The sequence below is a fragment of the Pistacia vera genome, unplaced genomic scaffold (assembly GCF_008641045.1).
Source record: "Pistacia vera cultivar Batoury unplaced genomic scaffold, PisVer_v2 Contig900, whole genome shotgun sequence".
Taxonomy (NCBI): Eukaryota; Viridiplantae; Streptophyta; class Magnoliopsida; order Sapindales; family Anacardiaceae; genus Pistacia; species Pistacia vera.
In genome coordinates this window covers 167,875-177,228 of record NW_022196780.1, presented here as the reverse complement: position 1 = coordinate 177,228, position 9,354 = coordinate 167,875, and the positions used below count along the sequence as shown (strand labels likewise).

At 37.1% G+C, this 9,354-nt stretch overlaps 1 pseudogene; it reads left to right on the top strand.

Annotated features, from left to right (window-relative positions):
• Nucleotides 1–2,550: 2,550 nt before the first annotated feature.
• On the top strand, nt 2,551–3,697 carry LOC116119713 (annotated as a pseudogene).
• Nucleotides 3,698–9,354: the final 5,657 nt, after the last annotated feature.

Genomic DNA, 9,354 nt, shown 5'->3' with positions numbered 1-9,354 from the left:
GCTTGGCCATTTCCCACCATTACCTTCTCTGGTCCTTGGTATTCACTTTTTAGGCTCAAGTTGTTTAAGTCGTTAGTGATGTGTGTTGATGCTCCACAATCCATGTACCATCCTCCTTCACTTGAGTATTCGGATGATGGAAATGGTTGGTTGGAGGGTGTAGCATAAACCTGATTTGGTTCTCCTTGGTTCTGGTTCGCTGGATTCGAAAGAGTAAAGTTTTTGTCATATATGTGATAGCAAACTTCGACTGAATGGCCATATTTCAAGCACAGCTGGCAGGTTGGTTTGGTCCTAGAACCATTCCTATTTCCAGTATTTTTGGATTTTCCCCTGCCTCTTCCTCTATTGGCTTGGTTCCTATTGTAGTAATTAGGATTTTGTTGAGATGAAAACTGTCTTGGATTGTTGCTTTTGGCAAACTGAGCGGAAGGATTTTGTTGCACCTCAAATGTTGAGTTGGTGTGCATCCTTTCCAATCTGGATTCATGATTGAGAAGCAAGGTGTAAGTCTCTTGCAATGAGGGAAGAGTTCTAAGAGAGGTGGCAATTGAAACCACAGTTTCAAACTCAATCCCTAGTCCACCTAATATTTGCAAGATGAGTTTCTCTTCCGGGATAGTGTGGCCAGCCAGATTCAGGTCATCTGCAATATCCTTCATTTTGTCAAAAAATCCAATTATTTTCAGTTGCCCTTTCCTGGTGTTTTGGAGCTAGAGATTCAGGTGGAGGACTCTAGCTTGAGACTAAGCTTCATAGAATTTTTCAAGGCTGTCCCAAACTTCTCGAGAGGTGTTGCACCTATTGATTTTTCTCAAAATACCATCTGAGATGGTGGAAAGTAGCCAGCTGAGGAGGGTCTGGTCCTGCCTTTTCTAGACTAGATAATCTAGATTTGGTAACTTGACAGTTTTTGTTGTCCCTGGACTTGGTGTGAGGAAGGGAATTGGTTTTGGTTTAGTTCCATCAATCAGGCCCTCATGATCATTGGCTCTAATCGGAGGTATTACCTGAGTCTTCCATGAAAGATCGTTTTTGAGATCAAGCTTAGTGGATACAGTGAAGTTGAAGTTGGAAGGTTGGAACGTGTTTGAAGGTATGGTGTTGGTGGTATTTATAGTTTGTGGAGTAGAGGTGTTGGAATCACCGAGAGTGGAGTCTGCCATCTTCTCCTTACCTGCTCTGATACCAAGTGAGAAAAAGAGAAAGCAGAGTGAGAGAAGAGAAAGGAGTACCCAGAGAGAGACGCAAGAATAATAAGCTTGTATATTGGAAGATGTTTGTTCATATTACAAACCACTTGATTTATACTCATTTACATAACTAATTCAGGAAGTTTCCTGATCAATTTACAAAATGTGGTGGGCAAGCACCGTAGTGAGAGAGTGACAACACAACAATATAAGACCATAGGAATCTTAGTTTGTTAGAGACCTGGCGGATGGAGACACATGTCACCAGTGTTGTCTCCCTAGTGTGTTGCCATCTGTCCAAGGTCCATCTTCTTCACAAAAGCAACAAAACCATCCTAGAATTTCATTCAGGAAAGTACTATGTGAAGGGAATTTCACATAAAGAAAATACAATTAGTATTGTCGATATTAACTTAGCCAGTGGAACCTACCACCTTCCCTATGGATCTCTGTCAGACGATGACATATTAAAGGAATTTTCCATTAAGTTTAGTTTTGGACTAGAACTAGACGGTAACTACCTTTATGCCAGATTTTTCTGGTGCTCAGAGAAGATTAGTGATCTGCATTTCACAAGAATTCATTGCTTGAATGAAAACCAATCTCATTCTTATGTTACAATTTTTAATCTAGAGTATCAGTATTAGTATTGCTCATTAAATGCAGGGACTCCTATATAGTATAGGCCATATGAGTTGTTTGGTAATAACACATATCATTACGAAACCATCCGCAAGTCTCTGTAGTAAGGTTTCAATCTTACATGGTCCTTTGAGTGCAAGGATTGTCTTGCCCCTCATGGTATGTGTTCTGTTAGGGCAGGGACAACAACATATGGACTTGAATGCAAAAAATCTGAAACTGCACTTAGTAAGTTCATCTTTCTGCATAAGTATTGATAAATTGTGTGATGACTTTGTTGATTTCTTTGTACTTTTTCATGAATCTTTGGTTTGTTTTATACATCTTCAATTATAAAACCTAAACTCTATTTTTTTGGTGCTAATGTAGATCCTGTCATTGAATACTTGCGGAGAACTATATATGATCCATTCGTTAGATCCATCCTGTCGTTGCGTATGATTTCCTAGCTGGAACCCCTATTCTTAATATTGGCTTGTGTTACTGAATAATAGCTTCATAAGGCTTAAATTAACATTTCTTTATGGGTTTATGCGGGTCCTAGTTTCGTTGAATATGAAGCATATTTCATGAGATAGTGTCAGACTATGGAATTCCTCCTTGGACAGCTTCTGATCGATACAATTCCCAGGCTGCAATTAATTCCTGTTTGTATTGCACTGAGTATGATTAAATAATACAATTAACTCTCTTTAGTTGGGCTATTGGGTTTGCAATGGTGGTTCTAGTAGTTCTTATTTGCAAATTTATGGGTGTTCCAATAGTTTTAGTAGTGTACCTCATCTGCAAATATAGAACAAGAAGGAGGACAGTTGATAATGTGGAGAAATTCTGCACAACCAGCAATCTTGGATGCCTAAAAGGTACGCCTACCCAGAGCTAATGGTAGTGACAAACAATTTTAATGAAAATTGGGCCAAGGTGGCTTCGGATCAGTTTATAAAGGACAACTTCATAGTGGTTGCTTTATTGCGGTCAAATTGCTAGAAAATTCCAAGTTTAGTGCAGAAGAATTCATCAATGAAGTCTCTACAATAGGTAGAATTCACCATGTCAACATAGTACAATTAGTTGGATTCTGCTCAGAAGGATCTAAACGTGCTCTTGTGTATAAGTACATGCCAAATGGATATCTTGATAAGCATATATTTTCCAAGACAGGCAAATATCTATCATTAAGTTGGGACAAACTATTTGAAATTGCTCTTGCAATTGCTCGTGGGATTGAGTATCTACATGGAGGGTGTGATGTGTATATTCTTCATTTCGACATTAAGCCACACAATATCTTGCTGGACCAAAATTTCATCCCAAAAGTCTCTGACTTCGGACTTGCAAAATTTTATCCAAAGGAAAATGATTTTGTGTCTGTTAGTGCTACAAGGGGAACAATAGGATACATAGCTCCTGAATTGATTTCAAGGAATTTTGGAACAGTTTCTTGCAAGTCATATATATATAGCTTTGGAATGTTGCTGTTGGAAATGGTTGGAGGAAGAAAAAATTCTGATATGAAGGCAGCTCGTTCAAGCAAAGCATACTTCCTCTCATGGGTATATGACCAAATCAATATTAGTGGAGATTTAGAGCTCCCAGATTTGACTGAAAATGAAATCATGATTGCAAGAAAACTGTGTTTAGTTGGGTTATGGTGCATACAAGTGAAGCCTTCAGATCGTCCCTCAATTACAAAGGTTATTGAAATCTTAGAAGGGAGAATCGATGACTTGTAAATGCCTCCTAAGCCTTTCTTTTCTTCTTCTGAGCATGTCTCTGTAAGAGAGATTCAATTAGACTCTTCAACTGAGTTGCTATTATTTGAATCAATGGAAGGATGCTCATACAACAATAGTGGTGCGTAATTAGTTCTTGCAATGAAATGTGTAAAAGTAAAATGAAAGCTAAATTTATTTGTAATATGGTCATGTTCGTAATTACTTTTCTTGTATTAGTTTCCATGTGCCAAATTTGGTTGTACTATGAAATGATCAAAATGTTTTGTTTGACTATCCATAGTCTTTGATAACGAATAATTTATTAGAAATTATATTATACACCCGTTGATTAATGTCTGGTTAGGTTATCTAGACTACTAGTGATATTTCATTGATCACTCCCAAACTTATCAAATTTATACTAACAAACTTCTTTTCTTCTTTTGAGTATGTCTATATAAGAGAGACTCAATCAGACTCTTCAACTGAGTTGCTATTATCTAAATCAATGGAAGGATGTTCATACAACAATAGTGATGCATAATTAGTTCTTGCAATGAAATGTGTAAAAGTAAAATAAAAGCTGCAGTTGTTTGTAATATGATCATGTTCGTAGTGATTTTTCTTGTTTAGTTTCTATGTGCCAAATTTGTTTGCACTATGAAATGATCAAAATGTTTTGGTTAACTATCCATAGTCTTTGATAACGAATAATTTATTAGAAATTATATTGTACACTCATTGATTAATCTCTGGTTAGGTTATCTAGACTACTAGTGATATTTCATTGATCACTCTCAAACTTATCAAATTTATACTAACAAACTAAAAACATGTAAAAAATATTTTTTTAACTAAACAAACTTGAAGCCAGGATTGGCCTCACGAAGCCATACAAGGCCATTCTAGGCCTCGTTGCAGCCACCGAGGTTAGATTTGGCCTCATTACAGCCACGAGAGGTGAGATTCAATTTAATAGAAACGGTGGCATTGAGATTCAAGAGATAAAGACGAGGGAGGAGGAAGAAGGAAAAGAAAGAAAAAATACCTTATAATTTTCAAAAAAAAATTAAATGCCAATAATACCTGTCGGAAAAGATGGAAATGTCAACAATATGTTACTATTACTTAAATTTTATTGACAAAAACTAATGAAAGGGGAGCAAAGGTCAAATTTCCCATACCAGCGGCAAAGGGTCACTTCTGTAAACATACGGGGTTGAAAAACCAACAATGGGTTGGCTAAGTGGTAAAGGCTTGGGGTCAAGGGGTTTACTCCCTTTGTGGTCTTAGGTTTGAATCACAAGAACAGTTGCTAATATTGTTAGCCACGGACCGTAGGGCTTGCCCTATTTCAGAAGCCTTGTTTGGGGTCGGGGGACTACTCAAGGTGTACGTAAGCTGGCTTGATCACCCTTGAAAAAAAAAAAAAAAAAAAAAACATACAGGGTCGACAAATAAACACCAATGAGGCAATGATTCCAAAAGAACCGATTAATGAAAGTTTACATTCTAATGATTTAATTACCTAAAAGTAGAGGAGATAAAATTGTAAAGTTTATTAACTATATTGTATATACTATACATATATAGTTATTCTTGTAGTTAGTTGTGAGTTAGTTGGGTTGATGGTTGATTAGTTAACTACATTAGTTAACTTGTATAGCTGTTGCTGTAGTACAAAAGGTGCGGACCTTAGTTATAATATTTGACACTTACAAATTAATAAACAAAAGACTTTTTCCCCAAATTCTATCCAGTTCATTAGTTTACATGGTATCAGAGCATTTTGTCAAAAATTCCGCTTTTGAATCAGATAACCAATCAAATTGAGCTTCAATAACTACTTTTCGGCGAGTCTACGTTTGAATCGTCACTGAAATTTTGAAGTTGTCTTCAAATTTACACTTTTTGAGCTTTATCTTCCACCATGGCCAGCTCAGATGAAGAATCTGTTATAGGTCCAATCAATTCTAATTCTCTAATGTATATTCATCCTTCAGATACTGCAAGAGCTACGTTAATGTCTGAGCAACTAATTGGGACTGAAAATTATGGGATTTGGAGCTGAGCGATGACAATTTCTCTTCACGCGAGGAACAAATTAGGTTTCATTGATGGAACTAGGGGTGTAAACGAGCCGAGCCGAGTCGAGTTTTTGGCTTATCGAGCTCGGCTCGTTTACAACAGTGTCGAGCTCGAGCTCGAGCTCGAGCCTGGCAAGCCTTAAAATTGAGACTCGAGCTCGAGTCGAGCTCGAGCCGGCTCGCGAGCCAGCTCAATATCGAGTTCGGTAGCCTTGTCGAGCTCGAGCTCGATAAGGGCTCGCGAGCTCGTTATCGAGCTCGATAAGGCTCGATCAAACCACCATTTATCCGGGTTTGATCGAGCTAAGTTCCCCTTTTTTACAGCAATCTGCCTACGTACATCATTTCATATTTACATCCAATGTTGAATTAACCATGATAGTTTTGAATATTACAAAATGTCTATTACCTTACAAAATCAAAAAACAATTCTGAATATATACAAATAACATTCCTAGGAGATTACCGATTTCAAAGTGTTTGGTTCGCGATTTGGGATTTAGGGGTCTTTGATTGCGATTTGGGATTTAGGGCAAGTGGGATGGGGAACTGAAATTGAGTAATTGACGCTCTGTTTTGGTATATCGTGTTATTTCAAATTTGCACTTTGGGGGGGGGGGAACTGTCATTTTTTAAACTTTTTTCACTAAAAAATATCAATTTAATACCTAATAGTTTAAAAAATCACCAAAACACCCTATTAAGTGTACAGTGCTTAATCGAGCCGAGGCTCGTAGGCTCGCGAGCCCACGAGCCGAGCTTTACTGTGTTCGAACTCGACTCGGTTAACGAACCGAGTTCGAGTCAAGTCGAACCGATCCTTATCGAGCCGAGCTTTTATCGAGCTTTTATCGAGCCGAGCCGAGCCGGCTCGCGAGCCGGCTCGGCTCGTTTACAGTCCTAGATGGAACTTGCAAGAAACCTCTTATCAATTTTACTCTAATTACACATTGGGAAAGGAGCAATTCTCTTATTCTTGCTTGGATATTCAACACAATATTGAATGAGATATTCAACGGTATCATCTATTCCACAAATGCTCATCAAGTTTGGCAAGACTTACAGGAGTAATATCACAAAGTTAATGGGACTAGAGTGTATGGTATACACTGTGAGATTGCCAATCTTACACAAGGAAGGAATACGGTAGCAATTCATTACAATAAGCTCAAATATCTTTGGGACGAGCTTAATTCTTTGGCCAGTGTACCATCATCGGATAGTGCTTCTGTTAAGGCGTATCTAGATCACTTGAATCATCAAAAGTTGATACAATTTTTAATGGGGCTTAATGACTCTTATTCCATGTTAAGAAGTCAGATTCTGCTTATGTCGCCATTGCCCTTTATCAAACAAGCCTACTTAGTTATTAATTAGGATGAAAGCCAAAAGATATTTTCTGACATTAAAATCAATTCTGAAGTCACTACTGCCCTTTATGCGCAAAATAATTCAAGAACTCAGAGTCAAAATCCAAAGTATAAAAGGAAGAAGCCTTACGTTGAATGTGACTACTGTCATATTCCTGGACATAAGAGGGAAACATGCTACAAATTGAATGGGTATCCTGCTGACTACCAATTCACCAAAGGAAAGAATAATTCAAAGGCTAAGTTTTCTGCTAATCAAGTGTAGTCTATGCAGTCTCAAGGTTCAACTCAGACTTTTGAGAATTCTGCTACTCCTTTTGGACCGATATTGTCAGCAGAGCAATATAATAAGATCCTTCAGCTATTAGGAAAGGAAAATCTTGTTCCCCTGGCTGCAAATCTTGCAGGTAATTTTTTAGCCTTGAATTCTTGGTTTGATAATCATAGTTGGATTATAGATTTTGGGGCTACAGACCATATGACACATAGTTTCTCTAGCTTGGATTCCCTTACTGTGATAGCATCATCTTCACATTCGCTTGTAGGTTTACCAAATGGTACTAAAACTCACATTAAACACACATGTTTTGTTATTTTGGATGATGGTGAACGTTTGTCAAATGTCCTGTATTTGCCTGATTTTAAGTACAACTTGTTTTCAGTTTCTAAATTCATTGCTTCCAATAATTGCTCTATCACCTTTTACCCTAATTTTTGTCTCATCTAGGATCTCTGGAGTGGCAAGTTGAAGAGGATTGGTAGACATAACCAAGGATTATATTATTTGGACTCACTTTCAAAAATAATATTGAATAAATCGGCATGTAATGTTGCTAATTCTATTTTGAAATCAAATAAAAATTCTACTATTGACAACTCTGTTTTGAAATCAAATGAAAATTGTGGTTCAATTTCTTCTTCAGTGTCATTTAATACTCATAAGCGAAATAAAGTTGAGTTGGACATCAAAGATTGGGACATGTCTCGTATTCCGTTTTACCTTTTATACATCATGAGTTAAAAGCATTTCCTTCAAATCATTGTCATGTTTGTCCTTTGGTAAAACAAACTTAAGTTCCATTTCCCGAAAATGCTTCACATACAGACCATGTTTTTGACCTTTTGCATATGGATATTTGGGTCCATACAAAACTCCAACTCATGGGAATGCTAGGTATTTCCTTACAATTGTAGATGATCATTCTAGGATCACTTTGGGTGTTTCTTATGCAATACAAATCAGGTTCTTTTCAAAACATTAAACAATTTCTTCAAATGGTCCAAAATCAGTTTCATGTGACTCCAAAATGTATTAGGACAGATAATGGCTTAGAGTTTTTTAATCGAAATTGTCATGATTTGTTCACTAATAAAGGGATAATCCATCAAAGTTCTTGTGCCTATTCCCCTTAACAAAATGGTGTCGTTGAGAGGAAGCATAGCACATTTTAGAGGTTGCAAGAGCTTTGAAATTTCAGTCCAAAATTCCAAACCATTTTTGGGGTTTTTGTGTTCAAATGGCAGTCTATCTTATAAATAGACTTCCAACTTCACATTTTAAAGGCCTGTCTCCGTATGAAAAGTTTTATGGCAAACCACATAAAATGGATCATTTATGGGGGTTTGGTTCCTTGGCACATTCTACTATTTTCACTTCAAAAGATAAGCTATCTCCAAGGTCCAAACCTTTTATTTATCTAGGATATTCTTAACTCAAAAAAGTTATATTTTGTATGATTTAGAATCTCATTTAGTTCATGTCACTAGGGATGTCACATTTTATGAACACTTATTCCCTTTTACTTGGACCAAACCATCACAACCTCCTTTTCCTACTAATTCTGACTTCTTAGAATTAGAACCAGATTTTCCTTCTTCTATTTCATCTCCTGATAATGTGTTACCATTTGTCATGAATGTAGAACCTATTCCTAGTCTTATACACGTTGATTCTCCTCTGGTTTTTACACCTGTTTCACCACCTATTCTGGTCCCTCCTAGAAAATCCACCAGGCTTACCAAGCCCCCATTTTAGACATCTGACTTTGTATGCCCTACTATCCCAAACACTTCTTCAGCTAAACTAGTCAACTATCCCATTCATGATTACATCTCCTATGACCAAATCTCTAGTCCTTACAAGGCTTTTCTGTCCAATTTTTCCTCTCTCACTGAGCCTACTAATTTCACCCAAGCTTCTAAGAACCAATAGTGGATTGATGCTATGCAACAGGAAATTCAAGCTTTAGAACTCAATCATACTTGGTCTTTAGTTCCCCTACCTCTTGGAAAAGTTCGCACTAGTTGTAAGTGGGTTTACAAACTTAAATACAAAGCTGATTATTCT